This window comes from Aquarana catesbeiana, linkage group LG03 (assembly GCF_042186555.1).
Source record: "Aquarana catesbeiana isolate 2022-GZ linkage group LG03, ASM4218655v1, whole genome shotgun sequence".
Classification (NCBI taxonomy): Eukaryota; Metazoa; Chordata; class Amphibia; order Anura; family Ranidae; genus Aquarana; species Aquarana catesbeiana.
The window spans coordinates 169,931,431-169,958,335 of record NC_133326.1 but is presented as its reverse complement, the minus strand read 5'-3'; the positions used below and the strand labels follow the sequence as shown (position 1 = coordinate 169,958,335).

Here is a 26,905-nt window from a genome sequence, read left to right as displayed (position 1 = left end):
GATGGGGGGAACCATGACTGCAAGAAGGACTGTGATGGGGAGGGACCATGACCGCAAGGGGCACTGTGATGGGGGGATATGACTGCAAGGGGCACTGTGATGGGGGGATATGACTGCAAGGGGCACTGTGATGGGGGATATGACTGCAAGGGGCACTGTGATGGGGGGATATGACTGCAAGGGGCACTGTGATGGGGGGATATGACTGCAAGGGGCACTGTGATAGGGGGTCCCATGACTGCAAGAGGCACTGTAATGGGGGGAACCACAGCAAGGGGCAATGTGATGGGGGGGACCATGACTGCAAAGACCACTGTGAAGAGGGGACATGACTGCAAGAGGCACTGTAATGAAGGGGGGGCATGACTGCAAGGGGCACTGGGATGAGGGTAAGGGGGAGCTGTGATTGCTAGGGGCACTGTAATCATTACAGTGCAGTCCCTTTTATATCACAGTGCCACTTGGTACTGTGGGACTGCTTTAAAGGAGGAACTGTGATGTAAAGGGGGACTGATATAAAGGGGTGAGACTCCTACCCCCACCCCCCCCCCCTGGAAAATTTGGTTAGTCTAGTCCCTGACGGCAAAAAGGTTGGGGACCAGTGCTTTAAGACACTGACCTAGAAGAAGCTTGCACCCCAGGTATGCTGGCTGTACATGTTGACATTTCCCTCATAAAGTCTGCAGCAGGTTGTTCGCTATAGGTGGATGGATCTGCAGGGCCGACTATTGATTTCTGATAGCCTGCATCCACGATTTTCATCTGTCAATATCATTGTTATCTTATTGAATGCAGGAGGTGTTTAGCTAAGGATTTTCTGCTCAGCTCCTTCGACTGAAAATTAACTTTTTTTGAGACAGATAATGCTGATGGGGCCACCCACTGAACAAATTTTGGTGGATTCAGCAATCAGCCAAAATTCGATCCGTGTATGTCCAACTTTGGACTAGGCTCAGAACTTTAAGAGTATAATTTGTAAAAAGTCAGTGACTTAAAAAGTACTGATCAACATAATAACCAGAAAAAAAGTATTTTTAGGTGAGGTCCACAAATGGCAGCCTCAATACTTCTGCACTATAGTTTTACTTTAACTTTTACTGACTATAAACACTGGCAACTGGTATACAGTAGAGTAATATTAGTGAAAAAGACCCTTAACGTTTTACTTGAGAGGCCGGTGGAATTTATTAAATTCCTAATTGGGGTATTAAAAAAAATAGATATTTGATCTCACTCCAAAAGGCTGTTTGAACTAAGCAGTATGTCTCTAATCATGTTGCTGGATCTTGTTTGCTTTTCCCGAGAAAGGCTTTTGAAAGTCAATATATGCATAAGATCTATGAGGGGCTCCAAAGGCATACTGGAACAGCATGCGCTCAATCTAAGGGAACATGGGGCACCTGAGATAAATTTCACTACAACTTTGATTTCATTTTCCTGTGTTAAAACAGCATGGTGGCTGAACAATTACCGATAGACAGCAAACTCTATGTAAACATTTATATTTAATAAATAATGGAATATTCAATCTGACAATACCCTTAAAGCAGGGCAAAAGGCAAAACTATTTTTTTTTCTTTTTGGGTAATGGAGGGTTATGACCACTATCAGTTTTCTTTCTTTATCTGTGTCTCATTGGGGAGATTTACCTTCACTTCCTGTCCCATAGCCAAAACAGAAATGGAGAAGAAGTCACCAGAACTAGTGTCCTCGTTGGAAGTTTTCCTCTCTAATCCTGTTCTGGTGACAATTCAACATTTGGATTTTTTTTTACTTTCTCTCTTGGTGATAATTGTAAACAGAACAGATATAGCAATAAACACCTGACGGGTATTCTATAAATATTCTGTTTAGGATGGTCTGCTATTGATTTTCTCTTCTGTGCTAGCATTATATCATGTTAGTTTTGAACCAGACAGACAAATTGACATTGGGGCTATACAGACCGATGATGTAACTTGTATCTCATTAGTCTCTCAATGAATGAAAGCCATCCATCTCCTAAAGCAGTTAAAACTCAGACATGAAATATGAACAAAGCATTTCCCTCTATAGTGCATACTTGTCTCAACTGAGAGCTATAAGTGTCATTTCTCTGTGCTGTTTTGTTCCTTTGCTATCTGCAAGAGTCACTTCTGACAAGTTTTCCAGGCACCCAGAGAAAAAAGATGACAGGTGAGGGATCTCCAGCACACAGCCTGTGATTGACAACCTCAGCTTCTTTCCTGTGTGCTCTGTGAAAAGGGGGGGTGTCCCTTCCCTCCAATCAGCTCTCAGAGCTTTCCTCACTCAGCTCTGAGGTGTGTAATTTTAGTTCTCGGCCCCCCCAACACACACACACCCAAACACCCCCACACACCATTTTCTGAAAGCTCAGACAAGCTTTTTGAACAGATGTAAAAAAGAGAATACTGCAGATAAACAGATACAACGTATATAGGAAGATTTTTTTTTAAACTCTGTATGACACCTGAGGATAGTCACTTCACTGGGTATATGTAAGGGTTTACAACAACTTGAAGCATTCTCTCATCATTGTTCTCCCGCAACTGTGCTTCACAGTTTAGATAGTAGGCAGTGTTTTTCTTTTCTCCAGAAATTATGCTTTTTAAGGTTATGAAAAAACTTTTACTGCACCTGTCCACCAAAGTGAAATATTAGTGTTATATTTGCCAGTTTTCTATGTATGCATTCATTTTTGGGGTATTGCTTTCCTTAATTTTAACCTCTCCTTGTTTTCAGTGCTTTTCATAAACTTGACTCAAAAGCATAGATGTTATCCAGTGCTAGAGTCTTCATCTTCTAGGGGTAGACTAGATATAGTACTGTTTCATTTATACAGGCCAGGCAGGGAGCTTAGTAATGCTGAACCTGTGATTTTATAAGGCTCAACATTACTGAGTTAAACTGAGGATGAAGTGTCTGGTATGGCAGACCATAGTGATCTATGAGAGTTCCATACTTGAGCATTCTTATCGATTATACCTAAGTCTATCGCGCCAACCAAGTCCAACTGAATCATGCTCCAGACCACCTCTTCAAAGCAGTTGTAGGCATACAATGCCAGTTGATCACACCATACAAACAAACTGGACTTTGGGGGTGAACCGAGCTTGAGCATAGTTTATACACCTGGTGTGAGTACCCCCTTTGTTATGATCTTTGTGGGTATTTGAGAATGAATAACATCACATTAAAAGCACCTAGAGAGGACAGAGAGGGTTTGTTTTGAAGCTCTTTTACTGCTTATTGAGAATGTGTAAAATGTTTGATGTCCATAGTCTGGGCACAAGTGTACTTTAATAGCCAGGAGCCTTTCATACAAAAATCCCTAAAAATTCTTATGCCCAGTACACACGATCGGACTTTCCGACAACAAAACCGTGGAATTTTGTTCGAAGGTTGTTGGCTCCAACTTGTCTTGCATACACACGGTCACACAAATGTTGGCCAACAATTACGAACGTGAGAATGTGGTGGCGTACAAGACGTACGACGAGCCAAGAAAAAGGAAGTTAAGTAGCCAGTGCTGCTCCTTCTGCTTGATACCGAGCATGTGTGAACTTTTGTGCGACGGACTTGTGTACACAGGATCGGAAATTCCGACAACAAAGCTTTGTTGGCGGAAAATTTGAGAACCTGCTAGCCAACATTTGTTGGAGGAAAGTCCGACAACAAATGTTCGATGGAGCATACACACGGTTGGACTTTCAGCCAAAAAGCTCACATCCAACATTTGTTGTCGGAAAATCCGATCGTGTGTACGGGGCATAAGAGTTTTGCAAACTTTTCCCCACAAATGTGTGGAGAAGGGATAATAAATCACAATGCAACATGTATTTTGCATAGTCTGGTGTTTGTGATTCAATGCAGATGACAATTTTGTACTAAATACACATAAACTGATTTGTGTCCTCTGTACTTGTTCTTCTGAAGATTTGCATATAAACAGCACAATAAGGACTCACTGAAGTCAATCCACATTTGGTAATTAGCCGAATTAATGTCTTCCCTACAATGACCGCAGCTTTTAGCTACTTGAACTCTACATGCCCGGGAGTGTGGTAAAAGTCATTGGAAAAAGTTCATGATATTGGAAGGACTCAGTCTTATGCCGCGTACACACGATCGGATTTTCCGACGGGTAATATTCGCTGGGAGCTTGTTGTCGGAAATTCCGACCGTGTGTAGGCTCCATCAGACATTTTCCGTCGGAATTTGGATCTCAAATTTTCCGACAACAAAATCCGTTGCCGTAAATTCCGATCGTGTGTACACAATTCCGACGCACAAAGTTGCACGCATTCTTGGAATCAAGCAAAAGAGCTGCACTGGCTATTGAACTCGGCTTGTCGTACGTGTTGTACGTCACCGCATTCTTGACATTCGGAATTTCCAACAAGATTTGTGTGACCGTGTGTATGCAAGACATGTTTGAGCCAACATCAGTTGGGAAAAAAACATGGATTTTGTTGTGGGAATGTGCGATCGTATGTACGCGGCATTAGATGCACATAGGAGAGAAACACATCTGAGTATGGTACTTTATGATTATAAGTGCATAGGGCAGATTTAATCAGAAGAATTACAAAGGAAAATATGTATGCGTGCCAAATTATTAACAATATTAGAATAAAAATGTGTTGTTGCACCAGCTGCCACAATTCCCTTAAAAGTTTCAATACATTTCTGATTGCATGGACCAAAATAATAAAGCGCTTTTGCCAATGTTGTAATGTAAAAAGAGTTCTAAAATGCAGTATATACCACTACCAGCGTGGCATATATACTGTAATGGGTGGGGGGGACAGTGATAATCAGAACTGAATCAAGGAGAGGAGAGGAGGATGTGAATGGACAGCAAGTGTACAGTAATGCAGGAAGAAAGCAGAAGAGATAATTTAGGAAGATTCGAGTTGAAGATTACTTTGGATTTGAGCCAAAATTTGGAGCACGCTGGAATAAGTGCACTCGAATCTGGCATACCACCATCATGCCACAAAGTAATGAATTGGCATGCACCACTTTCATTAGTTTGTCACAGAAAGCGCTAATTAAGCAGGTATATAGAAATGTGTGCCTTTTTCATCAGGCAGCTGTCTAATCTCCCCAGTGTGTTCATGTCTTCTTTTTCTTACATGACAACTGATCTCTACAAGGAATAAAAGTACCTATTAAAAAACGGGCATTTTTTTTGCCAGCCCAGTAAAGCCCTGTTATCTCTTATTCTCTGCTGGTAGAATGTGCCATTTATTAATCCATCTACACCATGTATGATGAAGTCTTTAAGGCAGGTATGCGAATCCTGAAATTTGTACAGGACCATGATTCCTCTTTGTGCTGTCAGGGTCAGCTGTCATTTTACCATCTTATGCTCAAGCTATTTCTCAACAAGGTGCTTTGCTTTACTTGACCAGTGCAGTATACCTACTGTGTTCCTGTACGCGCTGGAGCAGTAGTACAGTTGATTTATTTATTACAGGCACTTATTTAGCGCCGTCAATTTACGCAGCACTTTACATATACATTGTACATTCACATCAGTCCCTGCCCCCAAGGAGCTTACAATCTAAGGCCCCTAACTCACATTCCTACATAAACATACTAGGGCCAATTTAGACAGTTAATTAAATCCTATATCTGTACTTGCTCTTCACAGTTTATACAGTAGCAGAAGGCAAGGATAGAATCCTGTTTTCTACCATTCTTGGAAATAGCCCAGTTGAGAAGAACTCCTTAAAAGGAGGCATGGTGAAAAATTAAAGGACAGCTGTACCTTTGGTACAAGCTGCCCTCTAAGGCAGGCTCCAATTACCTTCAAAAGTCACATAATTAGTTAAATGATGTCCACCTGTATGCAATCTAAGTGTCACGTGATCTGTCATTACATATACACACTTTTTTGAAAGGCCCCGGGGGCTGCAACACCTAAGCAAGAGGCACCAATAACCAAACACTGCCATGAAGACCTAGGAACTCTCCAAACAAGTAAAGGAAAACGTTGTTGAGAAGTACAAGTCAGGGTTAGATTATAAAAAAATATCCAAATCTTTGATGATCCCTAGGAGCACCATCAAATCTATCATAACCAAATGGAAAGAACATGGCACAACAGCAAACCTGCCAAGAGACGGTCGCACACCAAAACTCATGGGCCGGGCAAGGAGGGCATTAATCAGAGAGACAGCACAGAGACCTAAGGTAACCCTGGAGGAGCTGCAGAGTTCCAAAGCAGAGGCTGGAGTATCTGTACATAGGATGACAATAAGCCGTACGCTCCATAGAGTTGGGCTTTATGGCAGAGGGGACAGAAGAAAGCCATTACTTTCATCAAAAAACAAAATGGCACGTTTTGAGATTGCGAAAAGGCATGTGGGAGACTCCCAAAATGTATGGAGGAAAGTGCTTTGGTCTGATGAGACTAAAATTGAACTTTTTGGTCATCAAAGAAAACGCTATGTCTGGCGCAAACCCATCACATCACCCAAAGAACACCATCCCCACAGTTAAACATGGTGGTGGCAGCATCATGCTGTGGGGATGTTTTTCAGCAGTCGGGACTGGGAAACTGGTCAGAGTTGAGGGAAAGATGGATGGTGCTAAATACAGGGATATTCTTGAGCAAAACCTGTACCACTCTGTGTGTGATTTGAGGCTAGGACGGAGGTTCACCTTCCAGCAGGACAATGACCCCAAACACACTGCTAAAGCAACACTTGAGTGGTTTAAGAGGAAACATGTAAATGTGTTGGAATGGCCTAGTCAAAGCCCAGACCTCAATCCAATAGAAAATCTGTGGTCAGAATTAAAGTTTGCTGTTCACAAGCGCAAACCATCCAACTTGAAGGAGCTGGAGCAGTTTTGCAAGGAGGAATGACCAAACATCCCAGTGGTAAAATGTGGCAAGCTCATCCAAACTTATCCAAAGTGACTTGGAGCTGTAATAGCTGCAAATGGTGGCTCTACAAAGTATTGACTTTAGGGGGGTGAATACTTATACACATTGACTTTTTCTGTTATTTTGTCCTATTTGTTGTTTGCTTCACAATAAAAAAAAAAAAAAATCTTCAAACTTGTGGGCATGTTCTGTAAATTAAATGATGCAAATCCTGAAACAATCCATGTTAATTCCAGGTTGTGAGACAACAAAACACAAAAAATGCCAAGGGGGTGAATACTTTTGCAAGGCACTGTACCTCTGTTGTTGTCCCAGACCCATTTATTCATATAGGGAGAGTTGCTCTCGACAGGACTGCTGGAGGGCACCATGAGTATGCCTCCCCATAACAATGAAGAGGGCCGCAGTGTTCATGTGCAAGGACACTTTCAGAAAAAAAACTGTGTCTCTGGGCAGGGCAGCACAGTGAAGATTGCTGGAATGGGACCAAAGAATTTATATTTCTCTCCATCCAGTTCTGAGATCTATGCAGCTCTGCCACACGTGAAATAGGATTAGATCTGATTTTTTTCTACTGCAGTTCAATATTCCTTACAGGTCTCCACTGCCACCCTGTCACTGGACGGTGAAAGGAGAAGTAGAGAGCTGCTGAGCACATTTCTCTGTCACTCTGATAGACACACTGGCATTCCTGTCCTTGTGCACCCAGGCAAGACGTTACTTAACCTTAAACCTGAGGGCATCTTGAAACACAAGTGCAAACTGATGACTAAAGGACACAAAGCAAACTATAACGAAAGCTTGGCTGTCCCGTGCACTTTCGATGGATGAATTTAAAAACCCAACTTCACTGGACATTTTCTATAGAGAAACTGACAGCAAAACTTTCGGGATACTATGCCTACGTTTATGAAGACCTGGGACCCATAGGTCTTGTACTTCCTACCTACAGACTTTGGCTGCCTGATAAACCTATAACTTCTGACTATTATAGTTTAGGGAACAGCCCCACCCGGATCCAATGCGTTCACCTTAAATACCCTCCTGTGATTGTCCCTTCTGTTTTTTTCCTACCAACACTTATATGCTCCAAACCACGTGACTCTGAACAGTATAAAATGTAAGATCTACATTGATTGCCTCATCTCATTGATTATTCATTGTTATCTGGTGTTTATAACTGTTTACCTCAAAAAGGCCTCACCTCTATGCTAAGCCTTCAGTGGTAGTAGAAGCAGAAAATTCGCTGTTTGACTTTATCTATGTTTAACCTTCAATAAAAGCTATTGAACAGAAATACAGCAGACATTCTCTGATTTGCTGTTGCTAGGAGCAGTGGCACAAATGTGTCAGCTTTCAGAAACATTGCCCACTTTAGTTTCCTATTTATGATGACAAATATTGTATTTGTAAAGAATATAAAAAAAGGAAAGTGTCCTGGCATTTAATGTGTTCAATTACCAAGTAACTGTGTCTGGAAAAAGTCGCTTATTGACACAGTGAAACTAGAAAATAAATCATATTAGCCATAATGGATATTGGGCATTACAGTTGAGCAAATTATTTCTCATATAAGTTTTTCTGGTCCCTAGTCAACCATTTCAATCGTTCACCAATCATCCCTTAGTCATATCTTGAGCTGCTCTCTAACCTTTGACTTTCAAAGCTGTTGATTTGTAATCACTAACTCAAGCCACGTGTGACAAATGGGGTCAGAGGCTTTAAATCATTAGTCCCTCTGCTGGGAAAAAAGCTGTTGGAAAAATAATTATGATCCTTGGGTCAACATTTGTTAAAATAAGTGTCTGTGTTAATGTTAGTTCTATTTAGTGATATATTGTGTAGTATGTGTACTATAACTAAACTTAAAATAAATACCTACAATAATAGGTACATTCATTTATTACAGTTTTACATGAAACGATCAGTGTGGGTAGATGGCAGGTGGCTTGGATCACAAAGTAGCTTTGTGTCTCTCATTTATTTAAAGAGTATGTAAAGCCAACATTTTGTTTTTTGTTTTGGATAGAGTAGAAAAAGGGTTAACTTTACCCCCCCCCTTTTTTTTTTTTGCTGCCTGTATCCTGTTTCCTTCACTTCTTGTGCTTAAAGTGTTACTAAACCCACAACAGTAAAACCAGTCTGTATATGCAGCATAGCATGCTTGTTATACTCACTGTGGAACCTAAGGGGTTAATCCTCTGCATTGTGTAAAACGACTGCTTAATGCTGTCTCCTCTGATCCTCTCCTCCTTCCACTGTCCCCAATATATTTCCTAATAATACAGAGCCAGGGGACAGGCTGCACATGCTCAGTTTGCTGTGTATTGCTAGAGAGCTTTTTTTTCTTGGGAGGGTGCATGTGATCAGCACAGGGCCAATCAGCACTGTCCAGACAAGGGGTCGGGGGTCCTTCAGCCTCATTGGACAGTCAGTGCATAATAAAAACTCCTCCTACAAGCTTTAACCAGACATTCATAGAAGTTACAAGACTGCTATATACTGCTGATGAGAAAAGGTATTTAGGAGTTTATATTTACTAAAATAATTGCATTTCCATTTTGTTCTGTGTACTGTGGGAGACCAGATAGGATGAATGCATGGGTTTAGTAACACTTTAAGATGCAACAGGAAATGAATGCATGGAATTCCCATCTTATGGATTTGTCATAAGAAAAAGTATCCCCTATGGAGGATTTTCACTCACATCCTGCTCTGGTGACAACTGTAAAATGTAAAATTTCCTTATGACATTTGAAGTATCAGTTTTATGCCCCGTACACACGGTCGGACATTGATCGGATATTCCGACAACAAAATCCTAGGATTTTTTCCGACAGATGTTGGCTCAAACTTGTCTTGAATACACACGGTCACACAAAGTTGTCGGAAAATCTGATCATTCTGAACGCGGTGACGTAAAACACGTACGTCGGGACTATAAACGGGGCAGTAGCCAATAGCTTTCATCTCTTTATTTATTCTGAGCATGCGTGGCACTTTGTGCATCGGATTTGTGTACACACGATCGGAAATTCCGACAACAGATTTTGTTGTCGGAAAATTTTATAGCCTGCTCTCAAATTTTGTGTGTCGGAAAATCCGATGGAAAATGTGTGATGGAGCCTACACACGGTCGGAATTTCCGACAACAAGGTCCTATCACACATTTTCCGTCTGAAAATCCGACCGTGTGTACGGGGCATAAGATTGACTAATAGCACACTGTATAACTTTAAATTTAGGTATTACACCTTCCAACCTACTTTTGATGCCTCAGGCATAAGGAAAAGGGCAAAAATTCCAGGGGGTGGGAATGTGCATAAACTGTTTTTAATGATTTATATCATATTAGAGTAACCTGTACAGAGAGCATACATAGCTTGCATTACTAAACTTTAGGGTGCTAGCTGTCAGGCTGGGAGTGGATGACACTCAAGGCACAAATTTTTGCTGCTCTCCACACACACAGGCAGTTAGCTAAGTGATGCTGAGCCTGTTAAAAGTCAAAGTTTCCTGCCAATGCTCACTGACGCTGATCCTACACTTTTTACAGACACTGTGTGACCAAAGAGGCTCAGCCATTGTGCCTGTCTGTGCGACAAACACAGTGACAAGGCAGGAAGCTCAGCAATGCTAAATCTGTGATTCTACAAGGCTCAGCGTTGCTGAACTGAAGGAAGAGTGGCCAGTATGGACTACAAAAAATGAAAAGAAGGGGGTGCGCCAGCCTAGTGCATTATCCCACAACAGTTAATAAAAAAACAGCATACAATTTACTCATAAACATGTGAATTAAAACAGTTCATCCACAGCCCAGTAGTCCTTGACTCAGCAGGCTCCAGAGTGTAGGGGGACCTCACTGGGATCCTGACAGGCTAACATGTTTCGAAGGAGATACCTTCTTCATCAGAGCCAATTTGTCAAAGTTGTTTTCAGCGTTGAGGTATTTTTTATGCTGTTTTTTAATAAATGTTGTGGGATAATGCACTAGGCTGGTGCGTCCTCTTCTGTTTATTGTAGTGGCTTCAGAACATCCCCAGTCCTAGAAGGCAGCAAGGCTTGAAGTGATATCCCTGTGATGTGCAGCTTTCATCTATACCTGTACCAGGCTACCACATTTATGCACAGGAGATGATCTTTTTTGTATGACCAGTATGGGCACCTTAGCCTCAGCATAAACTCCAACATGCTTCCCTGAGTCCCACTGTCCCAGTTGATCTCATGGGTGGCACTGCCCTGTATATTGATCCTCCATGCATTATGTCATTGACTCGTTACAAGTGTGTAGATCAGGAATGCCAACCTTCCTGGATTTCACCAGCTGCATGCTTGCTCCTGGGCAGTGACTCAGAAAGTATTAAGGCCAAAAAACAGCCAGACAAATTGCATTTAAAAAAAAAAAATCCTGTTTATATATTTCTCTCTGTGACCAAAAAAATAGTAGTGCTTCAATGCCTCCCATTTGTCCTTTGCTCAGTTCTCCGGCCACAATGAGTGTCAGCCACTCTAGGAGCATGTGTTACTCCATGAAACAACCACAATAGGAAAATTAGGGGGCAAACGCCACAGAGATCAACCACATCTGCTGATAAACTAGTAAAGACTTCAGCTACAGTCCCCACATCTAGGTCATGCCTCATTGATGCATTTCACCCTGACTCTTCTTAAAGGAGTTGTAAACCCTCGTGTTTTTTTTTATAAAAAAACCTGGCAGTCACCGGCCCCCCAGCCCCCCCCCCCCTGTTTTACTTACCAGAGCCCCTTCATCTCCTCGGCGGGAACACGCTGTCCCTCTCTCCACGGGGTCCTGGCTCTTGATTGGATAGATTGATAGCAGTGCAGCCATTGGCTCCCACTGCTGTCAATAAAATCCAATGACCCGGGGGGCGGGGCCAAGTCCGGCATTCGTGTCTGTGGATGTAAATGCTGGACTCGGGAGCGCGCCTGCAAAGTAACCCCCTCAGGAGAGCGATTCTCCTAGGGGGTTATCTGATGAGGGGAGGAGCCGCGAGAGGCACCAGGGGACCCCAGAAGAGGATGTTCAGGGCCACTCTGTGCAAAACGAGCTGCACAGTGGAGGTAAGTATGATATGTTTGTTATTTAAAAAAAAAAAACAATCACTTTAATCATCAATTTAGCCCAATCATGTAGTGATCTCACGCTACAGATATGAGGGTGTAGGTTAACTGCAAAATTTCAGGAGAAATTCAAGACAAAATGTAGGCACAATTAACATTTCTGCATGTTCCGTAATCCCTATGGAGCACTACTAAGCATGATCGGGAATGTCAAGATGTTGTGGATGTCTGCTTACAAAGAAATAGTCTATTATTTTGCAGAAACGAACCTATGTCATGTAAGGTCCTTGTCACACCTTTTCCCTTTTCCTGTTGTTAAAGCTTAGAAGAAATGTGTAACCTTGCAATAATTTTTCCTGAATGCGTAGAGGTCAGCTGACCCTCCGGTGTATACAGGAAACCAAATGGATTCAGCCAACCATGTGTAAGGTTCATCTTTATCTTCAACATAACCTGATTCTTTTCAAAATAATGACACTTTTTTTGGGGTATTCAGCTGGAACATGCTTTGAAATACAGATAAAATGTGTCGCTGTATTTTCTGTCTTATTTATTGGAGCTGACAGAAATGTAATCATTTCCAATATTACAGAGTGAGCGTTGCATGATCAGATTTGTCATTTATTCCTGTCATCTGGTGTTTGACCTGTTGGTGGTGCTGTTAATAAGCGTTAAAGGGCTGCTGCTTTTACCATATGTTAATAAAAACCTAGCTATTCACACATACAAATCCTTTGCATGGATTAAAATGGATTTCTTTTCTTTTTTTTTTTTTTTTTTTCTGAAAAATGTCTTTCACCCTTAAAAAAATATCTCTAGCAATGTCATATCATCCAGCTACACTGTTGCTGTGCAATCTGTTTTTAGAAAAAGCATTTGCACAGGCTTTTGCTGGCTTGTATTTCTATTCAAGGCATCTAAAATGTATATCGTTTACCGTGCATGTTATATAGTAGACGTAATATGTAAATATCTGACAAACGCTTACAGTTGCACCTACAGTATTTGCATAAGCAAATGTATGTACATAGATAAGTGTCTATATTTTGACCCTTACAAATGAAGAGATAAGTGCTTAAATTTACATATACCTACATGTGTGCATTACATATACAATATTCCTGAGATCTTATCCCAGTTCATGCAGATATAATTTTATTTGTTATTGCAGGCTCTGATATCATGCAATCAATTAACGCAGCACTTTACTGTACATTTACACCAGTCCCTGCCCTCAAGAAACGTACAATTTAAGGTCCCTATCTCACATGTGTACATACATGTACACACATATATTGCGACCAATTTATTCATGAGCCTAATATTACTGTAAGCCTTACATTTTTTTTTTTTAGCACTGCAGTAATTTTCCATACATATAATTGCATTACTGCTTAATGTTTCATCCGTTGGCTTAGTGGTTAGCTAGGAAAGGTTACAGTGCTAAGGTCTTATGCCGTGTACACACGATCGGATTTTCCGACAACAAATGTTGGATGTGAGCTTGTTGGCAGAAAGTCTGATCGTGTGTAGGCTCCATCGAACATTTGTTGGCGGACTTTCCGCCAACAAATGTTGGCTAGCAGGTTCTCAAATTTTCCACCAACAAATTTTTGTTGTCGGATTTTCCGATCGTGTGTACACGAGTCCGTCGCACAAAAGTTCACGCATGCTCAGAATCAATGCTCACCAAACACAACATTAGCAGAAGGAACCCAAAGGGTGGCACATGACTATTGAACTTCCTTTTATCGGCTCGCCGTATGTCTTGTACGTCACTACATTCGTAATTGTTGGCCAACATTTCTGTGACTGTGTATGCAAGACAAGTTGGAGCCAACAGCCTTCGAACAAAATTCCACGGTTTTGTTGTCGGAAAGTCTGATCATGTGTACGGGGCATAAGGCCAAACTGCCTCATTCAGTTCCGTTATATGTTTTTATGGTAGGGACATTTTATTATGTGGTTACACGGCAAAACCTTTTTTTTTTTAGTTTTGGTTAGAGAGAGATTAGAACACCTGTCAGATGTCCCATTAGGCAGATTCACCCTCTCTATTTGTCCTGTTTATCATTATCCAATGGGAACACTAGTTCTGGTGACTTGGGAGCAATAGGAGGGATTCCCCTAATTTTCAGGTATTTCCTCTCACTTCCTGTTTTGGCTATGGGGTTAAATCTTCCCAATGGGACAAAAAAAAAATCTGACATGGGCTATTATCCTTTCTTACTATATCCAAAATGGGAAAAAAAGTTTTGCCTTTAGTTCTACTTTAAGCGTGACTGTCATGCTATATTCTTGCTGCATGTGTTCCCTTTGGGACACATTAGAAAATGGAAATTAAAGTGTTACTAAACCCAGGACCCTGCATTCACTATATTTGGTCTCCCACAGTATACAGAACATGGAAATGCAATTATTTTAGTAAATATAAACTGCTAAATAGCTTTTCTCATCAGCAATATATAGCAGTCCTGTGAATTCTATCAGTGTCCAGCCAAGCACTGGTTAAACCTTGTAGGAGGATTTTTCATTCATCCCTGACTGTCCTATGAGGCTGCAGAACCCCTCACTTTCTGTCTGGCTAGTACTGATTGTCCCTGTGCCGATCACATGCACCCTCCCCCAAAAAAAATAAGAAAACATATCTAGCAATACACATCGTACTGAGCATGTGCAGAGTGCCCCAGAGGTTCTGTACTATCAGGAGATAGAGTGGGAACTGTAGAAGAAGGAGAGGATCAGAGAAGAGAGGATCAAACAGCCTTTTTACACAATGTGCAGGATTAACCCCTTAGGTTCCACAGTGAGTATAACAAGCATGCTTTACTGCATATTATTATTATTATTATTATACAGGATTTATATAGCGCCAACAGTTCACGCAGTGCTTTACAACATTAGAGGGGACAGTACAAGTACAATACAATTCAATACAGGAACCAGAGGGCCCTGCTCGTTAGAGCTTACAGTCTAGGAGGGAGGGGCATATACAGACTGATTTTACTATTATAGGTTTAGTAACACTTTAACTTCAGCAACCTTGGAAGAAAATCAAATTTTACAGTTGCCCCTATTTCCAGATATCCTCCCACCTCTTGTTTATAGGTAACAGACAAATGTGGAATTGTCCTTCAGGTCTGACCTGATGATAGACAGGAGGGATGGATCACCCCACGGGGACACATATAGCAATACAATCTGTTCTAAATGAGGTTCCTAACCCATTCCACCATGCAAAACCTATAGAAGTTTTGGCTGGACTTTTACTTTAAAGAACAGTCTAAACTAAGCTAACTAGAGCAGAAGCAATGTTTTGTACATTTGAAATTTAGATCATCAAGTTTCTATACCTCTCTACTAATATCTGGCCCTCACTTAAAAATGGGGTAAAGGAGAATTTAAACTGGTACTTGCTGCACAAAGTTATGTTATCTTGGCATGTGGCCTCAAGGCCACATGTAGAATTTTTTAGACACATAACAAAGGGAGTCTACTGGGCAGGCAATATCTCCAGTTTCTTTCCTTTCAATATAATGTCTTTTGAATAAATACTAAATTAGCCAAAGTTGTGATAATTAAAGATGAATTCCAGGTATGATATATTTTTAAATAGTTACATTGGTCCAGCTTGGACCAATGTAACTATGTACAGGGTATTTACCAAATGAAAAAAAAAAACTGCAATAACACTGATTCTGGGTGAAGAGCACATCAAACCCGACCCTATAGCCACAAATGTTTCCAAGGACCACACTCCTATATAGTAAATCACAAAACAAATTATCACAAAATGGCTTCAGCTGGCTCTCCGCCCATCAGGAAAGCCTCTCTAACATGTTTCACCTGTGTAGGGCATAATTGTAGGGGTATGCGGTCTCTGGAAACCTTTGTGGCTATATGTATTTACCATACCTGTTCAATGCCCCTAAAAGCTGGAAATCACTGCAGTAGATACTGCTACTTTAGTGATCACCACTTGCTCCCTTGTTCTTGGTGAGAAGCCTGCCTGATACATTGTGAACACGCCATTCAGAGAAGGTAACAGACAACAATAGTAAATCCTCAGCGCTTAAGTGGGGTGTTAATGCTACGGAAAGACTCTCTCTATTCCACATATCTATAGCACATGAACATGGTCTCAGTTATCTGCTAACCACTAGGCCTTGCTGCCCTTCTCAGACTAGGGTATCCAAAAGCACTACAAATGAAGAAGAGAGAGCACATCAACCCTGTGCATTAAACAATACATCATTTATTTCCAAAATAAAAATGAGTAATATACTTACAAATGGTTAATAACAAATGGCTTGTTATAAATCTCCACAACATATGATCAGAACCAATGTGCACATCTCTAGATGGACTAGGAAGATGTCACAAAGTGTGCAGATGCTGATGCATTTCAAAGTTGCCCATTCTTCTTCAAAGGATTTAGCTCTGAACAAGAGGGGGCACCCTCAAAATATTTTAGCGTCTGCAGGACTTTGTGACATCTTTCCATTACTACTGGAGAAGTGCACATCTTTTCTGGCCGTGTCTTCTGGAGATTTATGACAATGGTTGTTAATAACTATTTGTGAGTATATTACTCATTTTTACTTTGGAAATAAATGGTGTCTTGGTTATTGCATGAGGTTGGTGTGCCCTCTCTTGTTTTATTGCATGTTTTGCTAATCAGATAATGCTTTGCATTTTCTGAATGAATGTAAAATATTCTTTAAGTGGACGAAGTTGAGAGGTATGGCAGTGACCTCACCTTCTCCATCTCGTCCAATCAGGGAAAGCTTTGCATTCATTCAGAAGATGCAAACATTCTCTGAATGCCGCCCATGCTGAGTGGTCGACCATGTGTTCACAATACATCAGTTTGGCCACTCAGCACAGGACCCAGAAGCAAGATCACTGGGGTAGCGGTGTCTACCAGATATGATATATACAGTGCATAGTTACATTAGTCCAAGCTGAACCAATGTAATTATGTAAAAATATGCCATGTCTGGATTTCTTCTTTAAAGATCCCATGTATAGAACTTTAATAGTGAATTTCCTGTAGTGGACAGGAGATATAGACCCCACATTATCTTAATGCACACATGGAAAATTACAAAAGCCATGCTTTTTGTGTTAAATATAAAATATTGGCACTTTTACAGTTTGTGAACTCAATGTCTCCAGGGCAAAGCGATATTTCAGGTAACTGCTGAGTATTTCTCAACTGAAAGAAATATTCTTTAAAAAACTGTTACGTTAAAGTTTGGCACAATCATCATCTTTGAAGAGAGGTCATACAATGGACGCTCTGGGAGAGAATGGTACACAGGGCAGCTGCGTATCGATCAGTTTCCTTTCTAGAGTTGTTTTTTCTCGGATTTTCACTGACTCAGCATCCAGCTGCCAGCTCCTTTTCCTGCTGCCAGCATAATTGAGGACATAACTTTGTCATCACTGTATATCCTGTTAAGAAAATGAACTATGTGTTACCTCAAAGGTTTAATATAATACCGCACATCTTCTTCCATAGTGTATAGCTTTACTTTGTTTATTTGTACATCTATATTAACGAGAAACAAAATGTATTTTCTTAGTCACCTATTCCAACTCCTTCCTGTTTAGAGGATGGTGGTGGCCAGAATTGCTAATGTGCAAATTTGCAGCTTTGAGATTTAAAACTCAACATCAGCCAAAACATTATTTTGTACTCCTTGGATTGAACAGAGATAGGTTAGAACCTCTCTTGGATTTGAAATGCTATCTGTGTCCCTGTTGAAGAGATTTTCCAGCCCCTTGGATCGGAAGTGAAGTAGTGAGACAGACAGAGGTTCTAACCTTTCTTTTCTCTACTAAACATGTGTCCTTATAGCTGCCTATATCCTCTTATTTTCTATTCCGTTTGATGTCCTTCAGACAGGCAGGAAGGGAGGAGATGTTCCCTGGCTTCCTGTTCTGTTTGACCCCAATCAAATAGGAAGTAAGTAGACATCCTCTAAATGAGGACACAGACAGCAATAAATAAAATGAGAGGTTCTAACCATTTTCTCCTCTTTTAGCTAAAGTTGGGTTGTTCACTGATTCTGAGAGCAATGATAGTTAATCCAGTTACTTATAGCCACACTTGGTGATGCTCACATTGACAATGAGTGCAATGCATTCTGACACAAGATTAGGACGTAGAACTTTGAAGTCCTTCAGGCATTCTCTGTATTCTGGGCCAGGGACATTTATATTGCTTTTATCCATTGTCATATTCACTTCATGGTGCTTTTTTTTACTACAGCTATCTCATTATGCATATTTACATATTTGCATATACTTGTTGTATTGTTTTAATTTGATTATTTTTTTCTGAATCATCACAGACAATAAAAGATGTGTTAATTTAGACAAAAACTCACCCAAGCTCTACTACATGATTGTAGAATGATGAGCTGAATAACGGTGCTCAAGCTTGTTGTGTCCCATAAACATCAAAATAGCAAGAAATTCCAGCAACTCGATTGCTTCTTCTTAAATCTTTACTGAGCACCAACAGCAGTGCGACATCTAAAGTGCTAACATGTTTCGGCCGAAGCCTTCCTCATAGCATACAAATTTAGAATAAAATCAAATTTATATAGAAAAGATATCCATTCCTCCAAAAAAGGGGGCGGTACAATCCAATTTAAAATCAATTAACAATTAAAATCATGTGAAGTTGGCAGAACCAGAGAAAGAGGGGAGGGAAAATGGAAACAGACTGAGAACTCTAGTGAAAAAATTAACCCATTGTGGAATCAAATTTATTTTAAAAACAAATTCACATCCATTCTACTGTTCATTCCACAAGGCAATCAAGTATTCAATCTGTGTATCCACCACACCTCCCGCTGAAGTAGAGTATGGTGTGTATCCCCCCCACCACAGATCTTCTCACCTGTTCCAGATCGCAAATAGAAAAGACTCCAGATTACCACCATGAACTGTTCTAAAGTGTTTACACACATTTGAAATATTTTTTGCATTGCTATTAAGAGTGTCATTGTAGTGTTCTGATATTCTAATACGTAGATTGCGAATAGTGCACCCCACATACTGTACTCTACAAGTACTGCAATCAATTAGGTAGACAATCGTCTTTGAATTACAATTTATAAAACTTTTAACTGGATATTTTCTACCTGTTGAAAAAGAAATAACAGACTTGCTTTTTCTGTGTCTTTTACACTATTTACAGGTATTATAACCACAGGGATAGGAACCCACTGTCCCCAACCATGAAATGGAAGGGGAAGTGGAACGAAATAAAGAGGGGGAAAGCATAGTACCTAAAGTAGGAGCTTTCTTAATAGAAAAATTGCATCCCTGTCTTAAAATATCATGCAAAGTTTTGTCCGCATATTAGACAGGGAGGCAGTGTTTAATGATAGACACAATCTGGTTGTGTTGTTGTGAGTAATGCCACGTACACACGTGCGGACTTTTCGACCAGACTGGTTCGACGGACCGAATCCAGCGGACAATCCGACAATGTGTGGGCTCCATCGGACCTGTAGCGGACTTTTTCGGTCAAAAATCTGACGGACGTTAGATTTGAAACATGTTTCAAATCTTTCCGACGGACTCGAGTCCGGTCGAAAAATCAGCTCGTCTGTATGCTAGTCCGTATGGCTAGTCCGTATATCTGTATGCTCGTCTGTATGCTAGTCCGACAGACGAAAACCCACGTTAGGGCAGCTATTGGCTACCGGCTATCAACTTCCTTTTTTTAGTCTGGTCGTACGTCATCAAGTACAAATCTGTTGGACTTTCGTGTGATCATGTGTAGGCAAGTCCGTTCGTTCAAAAGTCCGTCGGAAGTCCGTCAAAAGTCCGTCGAAAGTCAGTCGGAAAGTCCATCGGACCAGTCTGGTCCAAAAGTCCTCCCATGTGTACACGGCATAAGTGGTCACAAAGTGAACACCTCCCCTCCCACGGGTCTGTGTCCTCTTACTAGTGGAAGAGGAATTCCCAATCAAATGACCACAATCTCTATTTTCTGCCAACCTTCTGCCTCTATCTATCAAGTATCTCTATCAATAAAGGATGTGTGTTGATATAGTTGCATCCAGCGAACAAAGAAAAACAGCATATTTGTAACATATTCTATGTAGGGGGACCCTGCCCTATGCTGTTGTGTCCCTAACTAAATGTAGTGCATGTCATTGCTAGGCTGTAACCAGCCTGAGCTCTTGTTTACCATTTTCTCTGGGCTCTGCTTCCCTGAGCTCAAGGATTTGATTGCTTTAGCCTTTTACTGTGGAGGAGGTTCCAGTAAGCCAGAGACTGCAGTTACAGTGTGTGGGAGCTGATTGGACTAAAGGAACTCACCCCCCTCCACACAGCAGAAGAACTGTGTTGTAATAGACAAGCTCTGTTCTGAGCTCTAACACCCGACCCCTCTCCTCTTCTCAGAAGTCCCTCATGCTGATAACAGAGGAATGAAGCACCAGAGAGAAACAACACTTAGAGCTTTGGAGAGAAATAAGTATACACTACAGATATATGTGCTTTGCTCAAATTCCATGACTGAGGTTTACAACCACTCTAAGAAAGATTATGACTGATCCTACAGGGTCATAGATCTATCTGGCTGCTCTTACAGGGCCATCAGTTCAGCAATTACCTATTTTTTGTGTTATTGTATGGGTATCTTGCAACCCCTCTTTTATTGGTATTGAGTTCAGCAGTGAATTTTAAAAAGATGAAAGTGACTTGCCCCCCAATTTTTTTTTCACCCCACCATATACCAAAAACCAGACCTTAAAATTGAGATGTTAACCTACTAAGCCACCCGGGGGACCTAATTCACCACCCAGGGGTAAGGTGGTGACCATCTAGAATACAAAAATGTATTAGATAAAGGCCTCATGTAAAAGGCAAAAGATCTCACCAGGAATATAAAGCAGTGTACTGCATATTTATTTCAGAATAAAATGTACCTTTCGGGCCTGTTCACAGGTAAAGAAGATTTCAGCCTAATGATCTGAACACTGCCACAGGCTTCGGCTGTCCTCCTTAGGAAAACAAACATCTGGTGGGGGCCAGGAGGGCTAGGCAGGGTGGATAAGTGCATAGCTCCTCAAGTCCCTGATTTTGAGGGACTGTCCCTGATTTTGAGCAATGTTGATCTCATCTATATAGTTGTATATAAAATGCACTATTTATCTTTCAAAGTGTTTACTATTGCCAAACCTTTCCTCCAAATTCTAAATTGCTGCTTTTGTAAATTTAAAAGCCAGTATAAAGAAATAGTGGAAAAAAAAAGCACATGTGGGTTTAACTTATATATTTTTTTATAATTCTTCTTTAAGGGGGCATGCCAGGGAGTGTGTCCTATGCCTATATACTTTTCCTAATAGGTGTCCCTCCTTCCCATCTCAAAAAGTTGGGAGGTATGTAAGTGCACCTTGTTGAAAAGTACACTTATCCTTTAAGAATTAAAAACACTATTAAATTATATCATTAGGTGTAAATTCAATGCAATTATACCTAATCTCTTAACAACTGTATTACATATTTTTAGATGTTATTATAAAGGAAAAATAGCAGTAAAAAGGAATCTATGCCCTTATTATAATACAGTCCTGGGCTACACTGCATACAATGTTGTGCCAAGTGTAGTTGGATGGTGCTCATAGTGACAGCAATGGATGGCACCATGAAATACCACAAAAGAAGAAGTAAGGTAACCAGCACTTCCATAAAAATCAATAACTTTGTTTTATTCTTGTCACTTCAACATAATCCAAATACAGCCGACGTTCTGCGGCCTCTCAGGGTCCCTTCCTCAAGGCAACATAGTGCATTTAAGTGATTTGTAATAATGTACTATACTTTTTTGTTGAAGTTGACCATTGTAGGTCATTTGTAAAGATGCAAAATATAAGTTTTTCTTTTATTATTTCTTTATTCTTTATCCTTTATTCTTCCTGGTCCTTATGACTAGAATTGTGGCAAAGTGTTTGTCTTTTTATAGACAATGTAATAACACAAGTGTGCTTAAATCAGCATATGGTTTTTAAATGCATTGCATTCCTAGTTTTTAGGTGTTGCAATGAGTTTTCTTAAATGCTTTTCATATCTTATCTTGATGTTTTTCCAGAGTCGCGTTTACACTATATTGTCAAAAGTATTGTGACACCTGCCTTTACACACACATGAACTTTAATGGCATCCCAGTCTTAGTCCGTAGGGTTCAATATTGAGTTGGCCCACCCTTTGGAGGTATAACAGCTTCAACTCTTCTGGGAAGGCTGTCCACAAGGTTTAGGAGTGTGTCTATGGGAATGTTTGACCATTCTTCTAGAAGCGCATTTTCGGATATTGGATGAGAAAGCCTGGCTTGCAGTCTCCACTCTAATTCATCTCAAAGGTGTTCTGTCAGGTTGAGGTCAAGACTCTGTGCAGGCCAGTCAAGTTTCTCCACCCCAAACTCACTCATCCATATCTTTATGGACTATGCTTTGAGCACTGGATCAAAACCTTTGGTGGAGAGGGGATTATAGTGTGTTGTTGTTTTTCAGGGGCTGGACTTGGCCTCTTAGTTCCAGTGAAGGGAACTCTTAAGGCATCAGCATATCAAAACATTTTGGACAATTTCATGCTCTCAACTTTTTGGGAACAGTTTGGGGATGGCCCCTTCCTCTTCCAATATGACTGCCCACCAGTGCACAAAGCAAGGTCCGTAAAGGTAAGGATGAGCGAGCTTGGGGTGGTGGAACTTGCCATTGCAAGGCTGACAGTTACAAGCATGACTCCCACAGGCAGAGGCACGTTTCGCAACAGCTGGAGGGCCGCCAGTTTGAGACCCCTGCATTAAAGTTTATGTGCGTGTAAAGCACAGTGGTTTAATGGTTAGCACTTTCTCCTAGCGGCAAAAAGGGTCACTGGTTCGAATCCTGACCACGACACCATCTGCCTGGAGTTTGCATGTTCTCCCTGTGCCTGCGTGGGTTTCCTCCGGGTACTCTGGTTTCCTCTCACACTCTAAAGACATGCTGGTAGGTTAATCGGCCCTAGTATGTATGAATGTGTCTTAGGGACCTTAGGTTGTAAGCTCCTTGAGAGTAGGGACTGATGTGAATGTACAATGTATATGTAAAGCGCTGGGTAAATTGACAGCATGTACCTGAAATAAATAAAGGCAGGCGCTCCAATACTTTTGACAATATAGTGTATGTGTTGCAAAGAAAATACAGCCTACAGTACTTTTTTTTTCAGCACACTCCATTGCAATGCAATACTCTTATTGGATTTTTTTTTTTATACTGTCTAGGCGCTTCAAAAGATGCTTGATAATGCATCTGGTATGAATGGGCCCTATAGATCGAATGCCAAACACTTGAATACTTTATGTGACCTATTGAAGGGAATTGATCTTTTGAATGCTTGTCGGAAAAAATGAAATGTGTAAATTAAAAAGTGTCACGTACAGTTCTCATTTTTTGTGAGTGCACTAATATAGATAGAATCACCTTATACATAGAATGAAAACATGTTTTATATAATAATTTTTTATTTGTAGTTTTGCACTCTCACCTTAAGACTCAGAACAATTAAATGTTAAGTGATCTTGCCTTGCATAGCAACCTGAGCAAAGAGTCCTTGTGAACAGGATTGCGGTTGGCATTCCAGTCCAGATGTTGCTATGCAGTGTGCAATGCAGGGCCCCAGTCTGAATAGGTGCTTGCATGCTGGGGTGCTTGGTTTACACATCACCCAGCATCTAGGATAAGCAGCTCCTTTTTATTCTTTTGCTTCCCATCCCCCCCCCCCCACCTCTAGCCAGCCTCTTTTCATTTAAAGTGTGTTTTTGTCTGCACGTGAGTCATTAAAAAAAAAAAAAGGAGGAATGCACCAGCAGGAACAACCAAGGGAAAAGCATTCGAGCTGAAGCAGCTTTCCCACCCCTCCTTCTTCCCAATGGCATGTTCTGTGCCTGTGTGTGAAATCTCCTTGTAGTGTAACGAGCACTCTCTGAAATTTCTTTCTTTTTTTTTTTCCTGAAGATGAACATTTGTGTGGTGCACCCTGGACCGCCGCCAGTATCTATGTGAGAGACCGTTAGCAGGGCGATGGGATTGTGGTAGCACTGTGCAGAGAGGATAGAATCACAGACACACATCCACACACACACACACTCACAGGAGGAAACCAAGCAAGAGGGGCTGTGTCTGTATATTCCAGCAAAGCCACAGAGGAGGTACTGGAGATGGAAATGGATGCTGCCTGTTAGGCCATGAGCCTGTTTAACCGGGATTTAATGTGATGCTTTTTCTGGGGTTGACATCTGCAGAGCGTCTGATCCAGCCAAGGTGAGGAGAAGGTAATGTGTGAACGTTAGGTCTTCCTTTTTTTTCAGGCAGGGAAGTTTTCCCGTAATCCTGCAAACAAATAATCAATGCAAGGGGATTGGATGGGAGACATATTATTGTTTAAATGTATGGACTGTTGACCTATGAACATAGCCTATGACCATTCCTAAATATAAATATTTTAAACAATGTATTATATTATTGGATTGTTGACTTTTTTTAAAATCTGCCTATAAAATATAAAGTTGTATACAATGTAAGATGAGTGAGTCAGCGCACTTATGTATATTGTAGACACACCGATATTATATTATGTTTATATAAATAGACTACAAAGAACAATTTCAAAATGTAGGGATGACCTGTTTAAAAAAGAAAATCTAAGGAATATGTGCATCCATCCATCTTGCTTAATGTATGAAAGAGGAGGTGGACCATTTACAGGCAGAGCACCTAGATGTATTGGTACTATGCACGATTTATATTGGAAGGTGTAAGTAGTAAAGCAGCCATTAGCGGCTTGGAAGTAGTGCTGATGGATGATGAAAAAGAACACCATGACATAAGAAGGGAAGATGAAATCTAATGTATCTGGTTACATAGGTGAACGTTGCACTTTGAGGAGATGCAATGAGTGTGGATCAGAGAGATGTGCATTTGGGGGGGGGGGGGGTAATGGCACACTGTATTGGATGTTTTTCATTCATTGAGATACAAGCAGACATGTAAATAGCATGGTGATTAAGGCAGCGCTGATATGTCCATCAGGGGCATAGAAAATTGTGAGGATGATTGCTGGAAAGAGTAAAATATAACCGGTTTAAGGCTTTCGATGGTCACAGTGTTTTAGGAGGTGTTTAGGTCTAAAAATAGCCTTGGCAGATTTAGTGCTGTACACACATGATGTGGGCAGCCTACCCAGACAGAGCATGCAGCTAGGAAACGTGAGACATTAGAAAGCTCCCATTCCCCATGATAGTAAAAATGCTGTTTTTTTTTATTGGTGAAAAGCCCATGTCGTATAGCGAAGGCTCCATTTCTTGTAGAAGGGTTTAACATGTCCCATGCCTGATTATAAAACAAGAGATTAGTGTGTTCCAGGACTAAGGGATAAACTCAGTTGATGCTTGAAACCTTATTCTGGTGTCTCCATTTGTACAATTCAATAGACATTTCCTACCTAGTTTGTTGTAAAGGTAGCGTGAACAGCCTGGTTTTGCATATCTTACTAGTAAACAAGTCTTGAATTTTATTTGCACATGCTTTGCATGCAGACTGTCATGGTGGGTGTTAGTCACCTGACATGGAGTTTTGATGCTCTTCCATATAATGTATGCCACCGAATACAGAGATAGAAATACAAGCTTCAGAGATAAACCTTGAAACATTACCCATGTGTATGTTCAGGATATGATCATTGTTGGCTGACCCACTTGTTCAGTTTCTTCAAGCCAAGTACCAATAGGTACTTGTAGTTGAGGCCACAGCAAATGTTTTATGTTTCTGTGATGTCATGATTGCTATGGAGGCTACCTTCTTCTTATAAGCAGTGGACTCATGGAGCAGTCCATGATATCCTCCCTGCACTCTAGCATATGGTAGAGGGAACGATAAAACATATATATATATATTTGATTTAAGCTGTCAACATTTCATTGGGATCATTTAGAAACCTAATGGTAAATTATGCATTCTGTGAAGAACGAAGACACATTTTTCCCTCTTATTAGTCTTAGGAAGCCATATTGTATTTGCAGAGAAATATTGTACTACTCTGGTTTGTAAAACAAAATGACTTTTTTTAAAAAGGGGCATTATTTTCAGATGATAATGAGAACAAATAAGCATATATAATGCAATCATATAAATAATCGATTTCTTTTCCTTTTTTTGCCTTGCTAATGGCTATCCACTGTGACAGCTCTGATAGAAATCGTCTATATTTAGATTTGTTTGTAGAGGATTTGTGGGAAATGTGTCTCGGCAATAGCTGGAGCTCCATTGGGAGCTTGTGTTGGCTGCAGATATTGAACAGTCAGTTAAGGGAGAGTTTTGTGCTGTTCAAATGAGGATGACACCTGTGTCAGTATAAAGTTGGGATCTTGTGTTCTGGGGATTACGTGTGTTACTTGAGGATGCGCTGTCTATTACAGCTGTGAACCCTTTGACAGGAGCTGTGACTTGTTGACTGCCTGTATGTAGAACGGAGAGTTGTCTTTGATAAGGTACGTTCTGTCATTTAAGGTAAAGTTGTAAATCCAGGAGATGAATGTTAGCTTTATAGAAATATAATGTGTACAAGTTGTATCCTTTATGATATCTATGAAGCTATTAAGAATCTGAAACATAGGGGCTGATTTATTAAAAGCAAATAGACTGTTTATTTTGCAAGGGAATTTGCCCCAGAGTTTAGTGAATGTGGTGAAGTTTCCCTTTGCAAAAAATACCCAATCCTGTGCAAACAGCAATTTCTTTTTTGCACATGATTGGATGATGGAAGTCAGTAGAACTTCTCCTCATTCACTAAGCTCTGGGGCAAATTCCCTTGCAAAGTGAAGAGTCTATTTTCCTTTTGTAAATCAACTCCACTTTA

The 26,905-nt window shown here is 40.6% G+C and overlaps 1 protein-coding gene across 5 annotated transcripts in view; it reads left to right on the top strand.

Moving 5' to 3' along the window:
* Positions 1 to 26,905, top strand: part of FRMD4A (FERM domain containing 4A) — a 566,280-nt gene that overhangs the window by 254,560 nt on the left and 284,815 nt on the right. The window contains exon 1 of one of the 5 annotated variants that reach the window (XM_073619523.1): positions 23,863 to 24,312. The exons of 3 other annotated variants lie outside the window; for them this stretch is intronic. The gene's annotated coding sequence lies outside the window, so the exon portion shown is untranslated. Of the gene's footprint in view, positions 1 to 23,862; positions 24,324 to 26,905 lie in introns of those variants that run through there. One more of the 5 variants, XM_073619522.1, reaches the window with a different exon arrangement.